The sequence below is a fragment of the Eleutherodactylus coqui genome, chromosome 1 (genome assembly GCF_035609145.1).
Source record: "Eleutherodactylus coqui strain aEleCoq1 chromosome 1, aEleCoq1.hap1, whole genome shotgun sequence".
Classification (NCBI taxonomy): domain Eukaryota; kingdom Metazoa; phylum Chordata; class Amphibia; order Anura; family Eleutherodactylidae; genus Eleutherodactylus; species Eleutherodactylus coqui.
Genome location: NC_089837.1, coordinates 235,570,042 through 235,588,648, shown reverse-complemented (window position 1 = coordinate 235,588,648; position 18,607 = coordinate 235,570,042).

Sequence of the window (18,607 nt, the reverse complement as noted above, 5' to 3'; positions counted from 1 at the left end):
CAATATTTTGATTCCGCTAAATAGCAGCTAATATACTGTCGTGTGAATAAGGCCTCACTTGTATTATTACTAAACATTAAAAATTTTGTATGTCATTAAGGCTAGGTTCGAGGCTCTGTATGGAGCATCTGTGACAGATTCCATCAAATTTGCCAGAAAAAATAGCATAGCATGAAGTGCTGTTTTCTCCAGTAAAATCAGATATACCAGACTCCATTATACGTCAGCAGGGTCCATTGGGCATTGTGTCATATGATGTCATATGATCGATCCAGCTCTCTGACGGAAAAGGCAAATCAAGTGTGAATGCAGATTTGAACCCTCTCTAAGGGTTCCTTCACACGGAGGTATTTTGTAAGCCAAACCAGGAGTGGGTTTAAAATACGGAAGCAATGCAAATCTTTCCATTATGCGTTCTCTCTGTATGTTCCACTTCTGGTTTTCGTAATAAAAATTACACTTGTGTGAAGGAGCCCTAACATGCAAGACTGACTTCACATATGCATTTTTTTTTCGCTAGACGCAAGAGTGGATCTGAAATGAAGGAAAGTATCGAGGAAGGGCTTGTTCTTCTCACTGATGAATGCTTTTCTGTGGTCGGCTGAAAAACATTGTATCAAAAACCACATATGTGAATGAAATTATGACGCTGTATAGAAAAAAAAATAGGTACTTTTATAACTATAAGGATATAGAATGGCGTTTTCATGAAGGCTTTATAAGTAAGATGCAAAATTTGTAATAATTTCTTTTAAAAAATACACACCCAGCAACGACTAGTTCAGAGATACAACATTACTTATACAATAATTATAAGTAAAAGCAAATTTTAAAGTGGCATACTAAATGGATCAAAATGGTGCCAGCTTGGTTAATGGCTTGTTGCTTCGTGGAAGATTAAATAATTAGATGGGAAATAATGGATGCATATATTACTATTTATTAGCATCATTAGTGAGTATGCGAAAAACATGCTTGAGGTAGAGACAACACAGGCAGCAAATGATACAGTATGAAGGGTAATGGCATAATTGTTTTTAAAATGGAAACACCATGTGCTGAACTTGCTTATCTAATATAGAGTTTGGAAATGTGCTTTTTGCAAATATGTGAACTTGCTGCCTTAAATTCCAATTTTAATCTGGTGTCGTATTTGGTAGTCGAGGAAATACCATCCCAAGGAGTGCAGTCTTCTAGTAGTGCTGGGGATTTCTATTTTTTTTTGTAGAAGCTATGATGTTAGTGTATTATACTGACATGTATGTATATAGGGGGAACATAGTATCATAGTACGTAAGGACAAAAAAGACATATGTCTATCCAGTTCAACCTATTACCCCCCAATGTTGATCCAGAGGAAGTAAAAAAAAAATGAGATAGAAGCCAACTTTCCCCGTTTAAAGGAAAATATTCCTTCCTGATTCCAACAGGAGTAATCAAAAATAATGAGAACATTAAGTGAAGGTATTGACCTTATTAAGTATTCAAATGTACATTTTCAGAGGGCATTTCTAAATGAAATCAATAATTTCATAGCATTGTCATGGGCAACTCTCTTCTCCTTGCCAATGAACTTTCTGCCCTCGCTGTATGAGAATGCTAAATGTCGGCTGCAGAGACAAACTCATTCTCAGTCTCTAGCAGCTTTTTCCTTGAGCTCTTATGCCCTCACGATGAAGTTGCCAGGCAGTGTGAATGAATATGTCTTCACAGCTGACATTCATAATTACCATATTGTGTGAAGTGAGATTTCATGCTTCCTTCTGGGTTGTGGCACAAGTGGGGCACTTCTATAGCTTTATATTATGCACAAGCTACTATATAAACCTGACTTTACTATGAAGTGCTAGATCCTCTTTAAGCAAGAGTTGTTAAAGCATACGGAAATACTTAGAAGGGGAATAATCGTTTATTTAGAATCAATGGTATATGAAAAGAAATGTTTGTCTTTGATTCTGAATGCTACACTACTACATGTGATGGCATCAGGAAAATATGTACAGTATGCATAACAAATAAAACAAGAAATCATGTCATTCTTTAAATGGAGTTACTGTTTAAACAAAATGATGTTACTGGTCTGATTTAACCCAATCCTAATTTTTTGGAGAACATGAATAAAACTTTGACATGCAGGGGGTTGGTTCCCATTGGAACCTCTTGAAAAATGGTACTTCAAAATAGTGTACACAAGACCAGTATACAAATGTATCAAAGTTTAACATGATTTTTAGTGAGTTATGATAACTTTGTGTGCCACATTGTATTTACACTTTTAATTGCTTTACAACGGGTATTGTATCACACATCACTGCCAGAGGCCATACTTATGGATATACTGATATAAAGATACACAAGGGCAGTTATACACCACCAGCAAAATACAAACTGCTATCTGGAGGAGCATTACACAAGTGCAAGGTGCTAATGAACAATCACTCACACACCTGCCACATACTGTGGGGGGCTGATTAGTATTATACAAAGGGTGTCAAACCAACTGATTCATGTAGTGCATCATGCAGCCTATTAATGACGCCACATACAACTCAGCCCAGGGGGTTGTCCTGCACCTCACAAGTGAACTACGCTAGCACTGAGACCTTGGGCTCCCCCAACAACCAAAAGTAGACTGCATATTGCAAAAATAGTCATAGCAATACAAAAAAAACAATTAATTGCTAGACAAGCTGTCTTTTGTATTATTAGAAATGTCTCTTATAACATACCAGCTGATAAACCCGGCTTCGGACAAGTTAATTTGGTAGAGGTGTTTACCTGTTGTTCGCATGGAAAATGTTATGAAGTTGTGGTTACATTAGAGGAATAAAATATGTATACACATATAGGAGCATTAGATTCTCCTCAGACTGCGTGTACTGATTTCCCTCTGCAGAATACACCACCCCTCCCACTCTCCTCACTTTTTACCCTTAAAGATAACATCCTTTTTTATTCAAATTTATTCCCAGACTGGAGGTTGCAGCCCCTTCTTAGCCCTAAAGGCATGTTCCAAGCGTGCAGTTCATGGGCGCTTTCTTCTGCTCAGTAAATACACACAGAGGTGACTTAGATTCTTTTCAGTATATACACATCGAGGAGCGTTAGATTGTCCTCAGTATATAAACGCAGAGATGAGGAAGATTCTTCTCAGTATGCAAATCCTTTCCTTAGGCTTTAAGGTTTCTGGAAAAAGAACTATCATATATCACAGATTTTTTCACACCTAGAATTGATTATTGAAGTTCCGACCCCTTTACTTTTTCTATTTAGGATGTAAAGAATGGACATGGCAAATTTCATGTTTCTGAAGTTCAGATGTGTGTAATTAGTTTTGCACTTAGAATTGAATAATCAAGTTGCGACCTCTTTGCTTTTCCTATTTAGGACCTAAAGAATGCTCGTGCCAAATTTCACGCTTGTATAACACCAGGACATTACATAACAAAGGGGGAGGGGGGGTCAATTACTTTTGCATGTAGCATTGAATAATCAAGTTGTAACTCCTTTAGTTTTCCTATTTAGCATCTATAGAATGGCTATGCCACATTTCAAGTTTGTACGACACCGGAAAGTTAGAGAATTAGATTAGGTACATTAGGGGTGCACTTATTTTTACACTTAGCATTGTCCACATGCCAAATATACACTAATACACAATGCTTGGTGCAGAGGTGTAACGTGAAGCTCCTGGGCCCCAATGCAAAACCTGTAACAGGGCCCCCAACTATAATGCTTTTTTCATACTACAAAGCTTACTGTATGGAGAGGAGAGGTCTTATGGGCCCCTTAAAGCTCCTGGGCCCGGGTGCAACCACATCCCCTATAGTTACGCCAGTGGCTTGGTGGGCTTTCAGGTAAATGGTAACAACTTTGGTGGTCTAAGGTAGTGATGAAGTTAGTGCAGACACCCCATGTTATCTACAGTAGTGAAGGGGTTGGTGATAATATTGCTGATGTTCTAGTGTAGTGAGTAGGTTAGTGGACATGTTCCTTGTGAGCCAGAATGAAAAAGGGTTTATTAGAGACACGTATGAGGTCTTAGGACAATGAGAGATGTAGCTCATGAAATCCAAAAAACTTGTCAATAGACCGCCACTTGTATTAATAAACTATCTTTTTCTATTTGTGAATCATTAAAGGGCCAGTCCAGCGAAAACACATTTTTCCATCCCTCCGCTTCTCACCAGATTGCCTGTTACACTCTGGAGGTCTCCTCTGTATACTGCAGTCATTTTTTTTCCAGTGCAGGTCCATGTCTGATACCTATTAGGCAACATCTGGATACTGAGATTTTTTACTTTCAGTTTCTCATCTATCCCATGATGTATCAGCACAGCATTTTCTGGAGGTTATACAGTTTTTACCTGCACAGAGGTCAGTTTAATTATCAGTACCTTCATAATTCACCTGAATAAGCTGCAGACCCTAAGTATACAGTCAGGAGTATGAGCTGTGATCTCCTCTGTTATAACTGTGTGGTCATCATCAGTAACTGTAATAGGAGTGTCTGTGTCCCCCTCTAGGCAGTTTCCAGACAGTTTCTGTGGTAGGATTTATACAACCGCCCCACACAGACTGAGAATTTGACAAGTTCCAGGGATCATAACCCTTAGCATATCTGAGCTGGTCAGTATTGAGATCACATGACCATCTGACGAAAAAGAGGCCAAGGTTTCAGGCAGAAATTAATAACTAAGCAAGGTACCACTAGCTTACTCTTACAAATTGTGGGTATGTGGGGGGTGGGGGGAGGGGGCGAGGTAGCGGTAGCTGCATAATGAATGAATAAAAAAAATTACTAGAGTGGCCCTTTAAAACATGTTACAATAAGGTCCAATTTGAGCATAATCCTTTCACTTACGCATTTTGAACTACAAGGTTTTTCAATTTTTAAAGGGAACCTGTCAGCGGTTCCAGCCCTACTAAACTAACGACAGGAGCAGACAGACCAGTGAATTACAAAAATTTCCATAAATATGTTAATTAATATAGGTATAGTGAACCGGGGGAAAACAACTTTTAAAATCTCCTGCGCTGCATTCTAATGCCCTCGGTCTGGTGGATGGGTCCGAACTGTCTCTTCTGACCAGTGGTTTAAACATAAACTCGCTTATCTTGGGTGCTGAATTCATGTCATCCACTAAAGTGCTTTGATCTCTCAGGCATGCACAAAGAGGTTTGCAGATTGGAGCAAGGGGAGATGGTAACGATGACTCTACCCACAAAAGGGATACATGATCTGCACATGCATTGGTCTACAAAATTCTGGGTGGTATGACCACCCGGGGCACTGACCAGCTTGGATGGTGTTTCCCAGCTCCATTCCTAAAGACACCCCCACCAGGTGATGTTTTCGTAATATTCTATAGTAAGAACACCCGTGGCAATGTCTGAGGCACTGACAATAATTACATCACCTGTGCAACACTGAGCATATCATGAAAACATGACCTGTTGGGGGTCCCTGAGGACTGGAGTTGGGAAACACTGAGCTAGGAGCTAAGCTGAGCTGAGTTTGTGCTAGGCCTTACAAAATGTGCTGGGCAGCTTGTATTTTCAATCCTCCTCCAGTCTCTCCTGCCCTTTTGTTGCTCCAACTCTGAGGCTCCGAGTAGGAGGAAACGGTGGAGGAGGATAGGAAAATACGGATTGCAAGGACAATGAAAACATCTAAACAATAAAAACCAAAAACATATTTGGCACTGCTGCATACCTAAAAGTTCAATCTGCCTGAGTCACACATTATTTAACCCGCGTGGTGATTGTCATCATCCTATCTCCAAGAGAAAAATTAATAAAAAGCTCGTTACATGCCCTATTCTAGTGCGATACTCGCATGACAATGGAGCATTGAGTGATTTTTCAATCTCTGACACTGGGTCTGGGAGAAATCGCTCATGAATGGGTTCATTTTCTGTGTGAGTTCTGTCTGTGTTGGACAGGACAAAACTTGCATGAAATTATCGACCGTGTAAATACAGTCTCAGGGCTTATTCACGCAAGCGTATACTGGTCCTCTTTTTCACAGCCAGCCGATATATGCTACCATCTGATGCACAGGCTCGGCGTATATGCCATCGGGTGGGGGAAGACAGCTTAGCTCTGCTAAGCTGTCTCCCCCTTCCCTCCCCCTCACTGGCTCACCTCCACTCTCCTCCCCTCTGAATGTTTTCAATGGGAGGGGCGGGACCGGGGCAAAGCTCTCATTGGAAACAGCCGGAAGGGAGGAGAGAGGAGAAGAGAAGGGGGGGAGTTTAGCAGTCACGCTGCTAAACTACCTCCCACCTCCCTTCTCCGGCCTCTGTCATTGGCTCCCATAGGAGGATAGTTTGAGGATTATCTTTCTTGCCCAGCGTAAAAGCGCCTGGCTGGGCGCTTTTATGCCGCGGGAATACGCCTGTGTGACCTGATGCATTGGAATCCAATCCATCAAACGGTAGCATTTATCCGCCGGGTTTTCCCACCAAAACCATTTACCATCGATTCATAGCGGTCTATGTTTCTAACCTCTGGGAGACCTAGGAATCCCAAGAACAGTGCATCCCAAGTCTCATGTTAACAGAGCCGCAGTACACGTGTGACCATTGCTTCATTCACCTACTATGGAGATAGCTATCTCCCTCAGTCCCATAGACAGGGAATCATGCATGGAGTGGGTCACACATATGCACAACTGCTGCATTTATGTAGTGGACTTTAGGTGCCACTCTTATGATTTCTGGGGATCCCAGCAGCTGGACTTACAGCTATCAAACATTTATCACCAATTCTGTGGATAGATGACTAACCTTTTTAGTTGGATAAAGCCGGTTTTACATCTGCGTCAGAACCTCCAGCTCAAAATACCGGAAAAGCATTGCATGTTGGAAGGAAAGCGAGTGGACCCCATTATAGTCAATGTGGTCCATCCATCGCTGTTCGGTTCCGTCCACAGACGAAACCGTTCAGCCATGGCAATTCCCCTTTCCTGCACCCTGAATGGAGTAGGAAAGCAGAATCCCCAATGCAGATGTGAAAGCAGCCTAACCATGCTCACTTTGCTTTTATGTACACACCGTGTCATCATAGTGTTTTGGTGTGACTTCTAATATGGATAATTTCTAGTAGCTGCTGCATATGTATACTGGTCTAGAGTTTGTGGGGCCCCTCCATAATGTTTTGTGTCTGTCTCATGTCAGTGTCTTATGTCTAGTATGCATTAGATTTATGTGTATTGCACTTTCAGTACTGAATGGGTTAATGTCTGAGTTATGTCTGGAAAATATACCATTGTGTGAGTCATGTGACTATGTTTTATATATATGTATGTGTTTGCAAGGATGAGAAAGGGAGTACATAGCAGCAGGAGTCTGGAAGGAGAAGTCTGACAGCCAGACAGTGGTCGGTCTGTGTATGGAGCATGGAGGAGACCGAGTGATGGTCTGATGCTCAGCCTGGGCCCAGCCTCCGAGGAAGCTGGGTACAACTGTTGAGTGCTGAGAGTGAGACAAGCCATTTCAAAGCAAGGAGAGCACAACTAATGTGAGTGTGAATGGGAGAGAGTAAGAGTGGGATCACACAGATAACTTGGATTGCGGATCATCCGAGATACCCCGAGAAATCCTCCCTGTCACACCACTCTGAGTTGTTGATGTGGTTTGGACTTTGCTAAATTACAGTAAATGGACATTACTAATCGTTCCCAGTTTTATTCAGAAAGTTTGTGTGTGTGGACTACTTTATTTCATCGTCAAGTTTCACTGCAGAGGACGGAACAGTGGCGTCACGAGTGACAAGTGGACTCAAGGTAAGCCCCAGTTACTTTTCCCTTGTGATCTCCCCCAGCAGTAACTTGGTCGGGGCCCATGCTATCCTTAGGTGAGGAGATGGTAGAGCCCCGTGAGGTCTTTCTCTACTCTGCTATCTCCTCAGCTGAGGGCCCACTCCTTGGACGCTGCATAAGCTCTTAATATATTTTTGTGCAGGATCTCAGGTGTGTATTATGAGGTTCTGCAGCAGCTGAGGTATATATTATGAGCCACTGTATTATCTGGGAATTATAAGGCTCTGGCAATAAACACATAGGTATATTTTGGATGGACAGCAGGTTGACCCTTGTATCATCCCTGTCAGCAATATTTGATATGAAAGGGATGTTTTTTTGATGTTTGCCCATTTGGCGAAATTCCGTAAAAACTGCTACGTGTTTTGGCCAAAATAAAAACAAACACCTGCATTTACCAGTGTTTTTTTGCATGCAGTGTACTATAGATGCCCATCCAGTGTGGAGTACTGTGGTGATACAGGGCGATTCATTACTTTGCCAGTGGGGCTTGTATTCCTGTATGGTGTGCGGACTTATCTATAGCTGGCATCCCTGATATCAATTCATATGTGCAGACTATGTTGTCTGCAGTCGCCCCTCCCCCAATCTGGGTTGAGTTGAATGGCTGCATATTAGTTTGCTCTGAACATTTAGCTCCCTCACATTGCAATCTGGCTTTCTACATGCTACTAGGGGATGTGGTGATTGAACCTGCCCTGCAGTGTCAGGTGATGCATATTTGGCTTCTTTTTCTGTGAGTTATGTCTTTGTACATTTTGTCTCTCACCTCTGTGATTTTATTTCAGAGGAGAGTCAGGCTCCCTTCTCCGACTTGGCTCCATGTGACTTCTTGCTTTTCCCCAAGCTGAAAATGCCCCTGAAAGGAACCAAATTTCAGGCCAGAGAAGACATCATGCAGAACGCGACGGACTAGCTATGTGCCATCTCAAAAGAGGCGTTTCAGCACTGCTTCTGACAGTGGCAGAAGCATTGGGAGAAGTGTGTGGCCGCCCAAAGGGACTCCTGTGATGTAGATTAGTGTAAGATTGTTGTATCTGAATACAAATACTTTTTATGACTAAAAATTGGATACTTTTTTAATACACCTCATATATTAGTGAGCTAGTATTACTTTGGTTAGTTATTTCTTTTTATCTGAAACTCCTAACTTGTTTCTCCTCAGATGATTATGTGATCTCAATTCTGACTATGCTCAGATCTACTTGGGGTTATGCTGTCTGAAACTAGTCAGTTTCTCAGTCTGTGTGATGCTGTTACATGGATCCTACCACAGAAATTGTCTAGAGAGGGAAACAGACTCTCCTGTCAGTTACTGATGATGACCCCATAGCACCTGCCACACAATTATAATAGAGGAGATCACAGCTCATCCTTCTGAGTGTATACTTATGGACTGTTGTTTATTTAGGTGAATATAAAAAGTAACGATAATTTAACTGTCCCTTCAGCAGGCAGAAATGGTGCAGCCTCTAGCTAATGTTGTGTTGATGCATCATAGGATTGATGTGAAAATGAAAGTAAAAATCTCACCATCAAGGTGGTGCCTGATAAGAATTAAACAGGAAGCTGAACTGCATGCAAGTGGCAAAGGAGACCTTCAGATTGTGACAGGCTATCAGATGAGGGGTGCAGGGATCAAAAAATCTGTTTTTGCTGGAATGGCCCTTTAGGTTCCCTGAGCAGAAGGAATAGTGGGAGACAAGCAGAGGTGATAGGGTTATTGCAATTGATTTCCACTCGTGTGCAGGAAAAAGCGCTTTTCCATAGCATGCGACAGCTGGTATCTTTTGCAGAATCCGGAGGTGGATGCCGGCTCCAGATTCCGCAATGCAAATCCGGCCATGTGCAGCCGGCATTAAGTAAAGTATTTTACTGAAGGGTTTCATTTTAGATTTACATCAATTCTTTAAAATCTTATTAAACTTACCTGTATATTTTGGTTTTTTTGAGTGCCCCTCCCCTATTTCCCATGATCAGCAGTTTGCAGAAGAAGAACCACAATTGTATGGCATGTTTTTATTATTAAGCTGTTGCAGGGAAAGTGTAGAATCATATGATAGTAAAATCAATGGTCATCCTTGGTGTCCATTCTGTTTAATGAGGGCAGTGGTCTTCCAGTACTGAGATCAATGCTGGGTGCAATTCTGAGCATTGTCTAATTTTTGGGAGGGATTGCTGAGCTTGAGGGCCTTCCTCCTTTGGTAAATGATACCCCTAGTAACATCTATTACAAAAGGCTGTATGTGAGGGCACCTGCCCAAGGGCAGATATTTGCTGCGGAATCCGCTGCAGGTTTTCTGCCCCGCGGATCAACAGCAAATTGCGCCCACAGCATGCTATGGGAAATCGATTCTTCCTCCACACTTGCGCAAACCAATCGAGGTTTCCGCAAGCGAAGTAAAATCGCAGTATGCTCCAATTTCCTGCGGATTTCGCGCCGGAGGGCTTCCACTGGTGTCAATGGAGGCCATCAAATCTGCAACCTGTCCGGACGCATTGAACATTATTTCCTGGTCTGTCGCCATGATTACCTGGCGACAGACCAGGTAAACGCGGTCGCCACCGCTGGCAGAGCAGGATTCTGCTCTGCAGTGTGCAGGGGGCTTTACAGATATATTAACAGATAACACATTTCTAATTTTCCAAAAGGCTCAGCTACAAAATGAGGCAAACGTAAAAGTGAATTGTCAAACACAAAAGAAGGATGAGCAATTCCAGCCAGCGCTCATCTCTTAGCAGACCTAGGATTACGGCATCATGGTTGCTTCTTTTACAAAGCTGCTGTGAATGTCTGTAAGCTCCGACAGCTGTTTGTTTGCCTTCCTACAGTAGGTAGAACAATATCTATGTATAGTCAAGGCTGCCGCAGTCTCAAGCAGCTGTAAAAATATGGAAGAGATTCCAAGACTCTGGGGTCTCTTCACTCTGCCGTTCATGCTGTGGTGTTGATGCTTGCCGCATTCTGAGCCTGCTGCCTCTGGGATCTTCCTTTTCCCAAGGCTTCTGTCAGCTTTGTGTAACTCAATCACCGTGTGATAGTCATGGGAGGAAGCAGTGACAAAGGCGGCACTAAAGAAAACTCTGATCCAAACAAGTTTGACTTTTGTAGGCACTTGAGCTCGTAATGCTGTAGAGCAACGGGCCGGAGCTGATGGTGTAATGGAGAAAATGATAGATCTCTGGAATTACAAAAACTAGGAGACTCATAACATTCATTGTATCTGCAATGAAAAATATTTACAGCTTTTGTATTATAACTCTTAACATTTGCAGGAGGTATTTTACTGCTATTAGTCCTTCTAGTCTACATATTGTCCTTTAGTTTTGTGCAAGAAATTTACAAGGCAAATGCAATAATTGCACATGTAATGAAGATCCTGGGCTTTGATGCAAAATCCATTATAGAGCTCCGCGCATACCATGTGCCATTTGTAATACCGCAGTTCGCTTATGTGACAGATCTACCTTTGGGCTCTCTCAGGCATCAGAGCCGGGATGAGACTGTTATCTCAACATTCCCTATAGCCAGCGTCTGAACTATCCAACTGGAGGATCTTCAGGTGGCCCTGAGCAACAGTGTATCTACAAGGGGGGCATATAGCACATTTGCTATGGGACATGCTCTCCCATCGGCTCATAGGGCCTTGCTTCCAAAACTTCTCTCTTTTTTCAGCATTTGGATTACTTATGTGGAACAAGGCACTACATTTTAGATAAATTTAAAGGCATTATTTAGTTTTATATAATTTACCAGTTTTGAGTTATATAATGAAGTTTTTCAGATTTCCAGTATTTTCAGTTTTCAGGGCAAATTCACTATGTCATATTTTCAGGACATCTGCTGTCCGTGTGTTCCATAGACAGCACACGGCCCCATTATAGCCTATGAGACTATTCACGTGCATAATTTTTTATATGGTGCAAAAAAAACCTGCAGCATGTCCTATTCTCGCCCATTTTCACAGACCAGAATAGGACATGCAGTATTCTGCGTTTGTAGACACTGGAGTGTACACGGATGTGAGTTGTGCCCTGGTTTCTCATGTGCATCCAGCCTTACTCACTATTATCTAAGAGCGCTGGGGAATTGTCCAACAGACGGCCAGCAGGAATACCTTCTGACCAGAAGCACCTATTAAATATCTTGCTGTAAGCAGCGGGGAAGCTATTCAGTGCGCAGGAGTTTCCATTAACTCCTACTCCCATAGGAGTCAATGGAAACCCCTGCCCATCGCGTACCGAAGATAGTTCATGTTCTATCTTTCTTAGGTGTGCAGCGTTTTGCACCTCTTATTCCCTGCATATGAACGCTCCTATAGGAACCCATCGGTTCTTTTAGAAGAGTTTGTTTTGTGCGCGCAAAAAGCACGCTCGTCTGACCGAAGATAAAAATAGAATGAAAAACATGAGCCATGAAAAATACAACAGAATAGAATGGCATAGTTGGCACATGAGGGGATATTGTATCAAAGTGGAAATGTTCGTATGGGCAGAGGACAATGTTACACTCAGAAACAGGGAGACACAAGCCATTGGTGAGACGCTCTGTATTGGGAAGTTTGTGCAGGCAAACGTTGAATGCCTGTAGAAATTATAACTTGGCCAATAAAAAATAGTCATGACATCTGATACTCATAATACTATTAAGAAACGAATATATTCCTAGAACTATTTCATCAAGGCACATCATGAATGACGCAATGTGAAGTGATCAAGCTGCAAACCCATTGAACATGCCAGCTGTCAAAGGAGGAAACTGATTTGCATGGTAGTCTTCACTTGCAAATAGTAAATATTTAGCACTTGCTGCAGTCACTGTTACAACACGGTTTCTATATCAACATCTTCTGATATCATAGTCATTGAATATGCACTGTATTAAGGCTTCGACAGACAAGCATATGGTATTTGTGCATGAACAAATCAAAGGTCTTTTTTTTTGCAGTTCAAACTTTTTTTCCGGCCAGCATTTGCTTACTGTTAGTACATATAATACATATCGCCACCGCTGCACATCACACTTGGGTTGATGAAAGAATGTGTAAAGACATTGAAGAGAAATGGAATGCGTTTCGGCTACAAATGTAGACAATTTCCTGTGATGAGCCTGGAGAAGCTAAAAGCAGGTAAATTTGATGGGCCATAAATCTGAAAACTCAGCGTTTCCAAGATCCAGGGGACAACATTGAGGCGCGTGGTGGTAGTTGTTTTGTATGGTTGTAATGCATCTCCTTGGGAACTATAAGGGCTTCTTTAGATGACCGTATATTGGCTCGGTTTTCACGCCGAGCCGATATACGGAGTCCTTGTCTGCAGGGGGGGGGGGTGGAAGAGCCAGGAGCAGGAACTGAGCTCCCGCCCCTTCCCCGCCCCTCACCACTATTTGCAATGGGAGGGACGGGACAGGGCGGAGCTAAGCAACAGGACTTAGCTCCGCCCCATCTCACCCCCTCCTATTGCAAATAGTGGCGAGGGGCGGGGAAGGGGCGGGAGCTCATTTCCTGCTCCTGGCTCTTCCATCCTCCCCCCCTCCCCCTGCAGACAAGGACACTGTATATCGTCCCAGCATGAAAACCAAGCCGATATACGGTCATCTAAATAAGCCCTAAGGCTGTAAACGCCAGTGAACTGGTGGAGAACATGATCACTTCTGTCCCTGAACACTTGGTTGTAACATGAACATCCCATTGCAGCACCTGCAGTCATTTTGGATCGATTTCCAGATTGTCTTAATGATCTAAGTGATGAACAGGGGGAACGATTTCAGCAGGAAATAAGGACTGTGGAAGAACAGTAAAAAAAAAAAAAATCATGTTCAGAGTCTATGACCCCAAAATACCCCCAAAAAGTTCTAACATCTTAATCACCAAAAATTATGTTCCCCAGTGTTATCATTCAGATAATTGTTCAAAAGAGCAAAACTGAACAATAATCATTCAGTTTAAATGTGAGCCAATGACTGAATGATGAACGAGAATCAAGTGGTTCTCGTTTATCGTTCAGTTTCAGCTGGCAAGAAAATCAGCACTGGCTCGTGCAGTTGTCATGCAGTTTAAACATTGCTTGGAATGTGAAACACTGAATGAGAAGTAAAAATAATAATACTCTTTATTTGGATAGTGCCAACTTATTGCGCAGCGCTTTCAAAGCACAGGAAACATAAACAAATTGAAGGAGAACTGCACGATTCTCAACAAGAATCGGACAGTCTAAACAGGCTGCACGAGTGCAAGCAAGCTGGTGATGACGTCACCAGCTGATACGCTCGGGAGAACAAGAATCATGAAGTTCTCATTGTGTCTAAAAGGTGCATTACTGAAAACTTCAATTTCTTAACTTTTTAGAATATGCTTAGATAAATTAAAGATTCCATATCCCACGGCATATTCTTTGGTTACTACTTCAGAGTGTTGTCTTGTTTGGCTCTTTGTATTAAGACATTTTTTATTGCCAATTTATCTCTTCTTCTTGGTTTAATCTTTTTTGGGGAACAGGAGATACAGGTTAATAGAATAGTTTTTTTTGGGCTCATTCCACTGCCACTGGGGGAGTATTTACTGAAGTTAAGACTCTCAGAATTGGTTGTAGTGGGAAAAAAATTCAAGGTTTTATAGTTGGTGGACCTGGCTCCAAATTTGTTGGTGGAGGGGTCTTGGTTCTTGTATCTAAAAAAAAGAACCTGAAATCCTTCCCAGAAGAGGACTGGTTTAGATCCTTTACATTAACACATGCCCTTACAATCTCATCCAAATTCCAGGAAACTAACTTGAAGCTGTTATCTCAGTGGTATAGAACTCCCACAAGCTTGGCCAAAATATACCCCCAGACCCCAGACACCTGCTGGCGCTGCTGCCAAGGAAAAGGCAGCTTCCTCCATATATGGTGGGACTGCCCGCAGATATCTCCCCTCTGGGGTGATATAATAAACCTCTATAATACGATCTTTAGAGACTTGGTGGTCCTCACACCGGAAGCGGCCCTGTTAGCTAAACTACCTGGTTCCATAGCTAAAAACAAAAAAAAACCACTTAAATTCTTTCTAATAGCTGAGACAAATTATTCCAAGGCTCTGGAAATCTGCCTCACCCCCCACGAGACTCTTATGGCTGGAAACTATGGACCATATAGCCCAAATGGAAGAAATAATCGCGCACGACGAGAATAAAAGAGAAAAATACTACTCAACCTGGTCAGCTTGGATACTTTTCCGCAACTCAAAGGACTTGAAGATATGGCTCCAATCAGGCGTTGTCCCAAACTAATACCTATAACCTCCATTGTCTACGCTGCATTAATAGTGAGCTGCTCCTGCGATGCCGGGGGAACTCCCCACCTCCCTCCTCCCGCCACCCGCCACCCCACCTTCCGACCCTCTTACTTGTCTTTCACTTAACCTTTACCCCCTCTCTATCTTTCACTTTTATACTCTGACAGTTAGAAAGTTCATCGTATCTCTTTTCACAAATGTTATTTGTTCACACTTAATGGAAATAGAACCAGTGAGAAACTAACAATTCAATGTTAATGTTAATATGACTCAAAAACCCAATAAAAACATTTTGAACAATAAAAAAAAGAACCTGTTTATTTAAGCATGAAGTTCTACTATCATCAACAGGTTTAAAGGAGGAGGGTAATATCGAGTAAGCTGAAGATATATACAGGTTCATGAGAGACGTCCCCAAAGAGGTGGGAGGTTTAAGGACCTGCTGCTTATTCACAGATAATGACTTGTCACAGAGGCGTAACTTGAAGATTCGGGGCCCCAATGCAAAACCTGTAACAGGCTCCCCAGCTATAATGCTTTATTCATACTACTAGGCTCCCTATATGGAAAAGATGGGCCTTATGGGCCCCCCTAAAGGTCCTGGGCCTGGGTACAACCACATCCCCTATAGTTACTCCCCTGACCTGTCGGTATCTTCAACTAGTTTGGAGGTAGAGGGTAATGTTGAATGGGCTGGGGATGCAATGAGGTTGAGGGAGAAAGCCTTCAGAGGAATAGAAGTTTCAGAGGCAATGGGTTTGGATAAAATGGGACTGTTAGGGTTCCCACCCACTGGCGATATTTTCTTTCTTGCGCTGCGAGAGCACGAGAAAAATCTTGCATTGCAGCGCAAGAAAGAGGCCGGTATAGAACCGGCATATCGCAAGTGGTTTCAATGGGGCTAGCGACAGCAGCGCTAGCCCCATTGAAAGCATAAAGAGAATGCCGCGGACTTCTGCCACAGCTGTCACAGCTGTGGCAGAAGTCCGCGGAATTCTATTCTATTGCTTTCAATGGAATCGGCACTGCTGCCGATCCCATTGAAATCAATGGTTTCAGCCAAGCCCCGCAGAATGATTATCTGGGAAGGGCTTGAAATATAAGCCCTTCCCCGATAATCATCAATAAGTATGTAAAAAAATGTTAAAATTATTACTCATCCTCCTGCTGGCTCCCCGGCACTGCTATGAAGCTCTTTCAGCAGTCAAGGATTTAAAAATCCCCGCCTCCTGAAAGGGCTGTGCAGATTGGCTGAGGGCTCAGCCAATAGCAGCTACTGCTTAGCTATTGGCTGAGCGCTCAGCCAATCACACATAGCTCTTAGCTATGTGTGATTGGCTGAATGAATAGCTAAGGGCTATGTGTGATTGGCTGAGCGCTCAGCCAATAGCTAAGCAGTAGCTGCTATTGGCTGAGCCCTCAGCCAATCTGCACAGCCCTTTCAGGAGGCAGAGATTTTTAAATCCCCGACTGCTGAAAAAGCTTTCATAGCAGTGCCGGGGAGCCAGCAGGAGGACGCGGCTGAGCACAGGAGAGGTGAGTATGATTTTTTAATTTTTTTTTCACACTTTTTGCAGATTATCGGGGAAGGGCTTATATTTCAAGCCCTTCCCTGATAATCATTCCGCATGGCTTGGCAGAAAGCAGTGCTTTCAATGGGATCGGCAGCAGTGCATCCCATTGAAAGCAATGGAACAGAATGCCGGGGACTCCTGCCACAGCTGTCACAGATGTGGCAGAAGTACCCGGCATTCTCCATCTCTTTTTATTGGGGCTAGCGCTGCTGCCGCTAGCTCCATTGAAAAGACTGGCGATATCCCGGCATCATGCTGATTTTTTTCTCGCACTGCGATGCGAGACTTTAACTCTAGAATTGCATCGCAGTGGAGAAAATATTGCCAGTGGGTGGGAGCCCATTCAGTTATGTAAATTGAGCCTCCTGTGGTGCAGAGTGTAAGCTCTCACCTACGACCTGAAGGTTGTAAGTTCAATCCCCACGTTCAGGTAAAATGAGAACCCAGCTTGGTGGGGGGTAGTAAATAATAATTACCTGAAAGCGCTACAGAATAAGTTGGCGCTATACAAATAACAAGATTTTATTTATTTATTACTATAGGAACTTTTATGATATTGACTATTCACAAAAATTTTAGTTTTTCCCAACCAAGTATTGTTGCATTTAAAAATTTGTCCTGTGTGTCCAATTTTAGAGATGTGCTGTTCCTACTTTTTTTTTATAATCCCAAAGGTCTGACTAATTTTATAAGCTCTTGCTTGAGTTTTATGATTTTCCTAAAGTAAATGCCCAATTAAAAGAATTTGTATGTCTTAAGGTAAATGCAATATTATTATTGACAGCATTTTTTACATAGTTTGCAAGTTTATCAAAATAAAGTTGACTCAACAATTTACATTTATTGATCAATTTTTTAGGCATTAAAGGGGTTGTCCCGCGCCGAAACGGGGCTTTTTTTTTCAATAGGCCCCCCGTTCGGCGCGAGACAAACCCAATGCATGTGTTAAAAAAAAAAAAAACGTTTAGTACTTACCCGAATCCCCACGCTGCGGCGACTTCTTCCTTACCTTAGCAAGATGGCCGCCGGGATCTTCACCCACGATGCACCGCGGGTCTTCTCCCATGGTGCACCGTGGGCTCTGTGCGGTCCATTGCCGATTCCAGCCTCCTGATTGGCTGGAATCGGCACACGTGACGGGGCGGAGCTACGAGGACCAGCTCTCCGGCACGAGTGGCCCCATTCACCAGGGAGAAGACCGGACTGCGCAAGCGCGTCTAATCGGGCGATTAGACGCTGAAATTAGACGGCACCATGGAGACGAGGACGCTAGCAATGGAGCAGGTAAGTGAATAACTTCTGTATGGCTCATAATTAATGCACGATGTATATTACAAAGTGCATTAATATGGCCATACAGAAGTGTATAACCCCACTTTCTTTCGCGGGACAACCCCTTGAAGTTCGAAAAAGTGTTAGCATTACATTCAACTTCTCTGTAAAAGAAGAATCATTTGGAAATGCTCATCTGATAGAGTTCCTCAAGTCCCTAGGTGCCAAACTGTAGCCTATACAGACAGTTTAAAAAATCCAGTCTATGGTGTGATGCTATAGGTTTCCATAAGTTTTTCAACATAAATTCGGTAAGTATGCCTTTATTAACAGGCAGTCCATCCACACATCTACTCCAATCCAGAGGCGTAACTATAGAGGGTGCAGGAGATGCGGTTGCACCCAGGCCCAGGAGCCTTAGGGGGCCCATAAGGCCTCTCTTCTCCATGTAGGGAGCCCAGCACTATGAATAAAGAATTATAGTTGGGGGCCCTGTTACAGGTTTTGCATTGGGGCCCAGAAGTTTCAAGTTATGCCTCTGCTCCAATCCCAAGGGGTTTTGAACCTCGTAGTCATGGTCAGTTTAAAGTTATCATGGGTCCCACTCAGTTCATTTTTAAGGTACTTCAAGTTCCTACCCAGTAAAGTACACCATTCCTTCTTAAA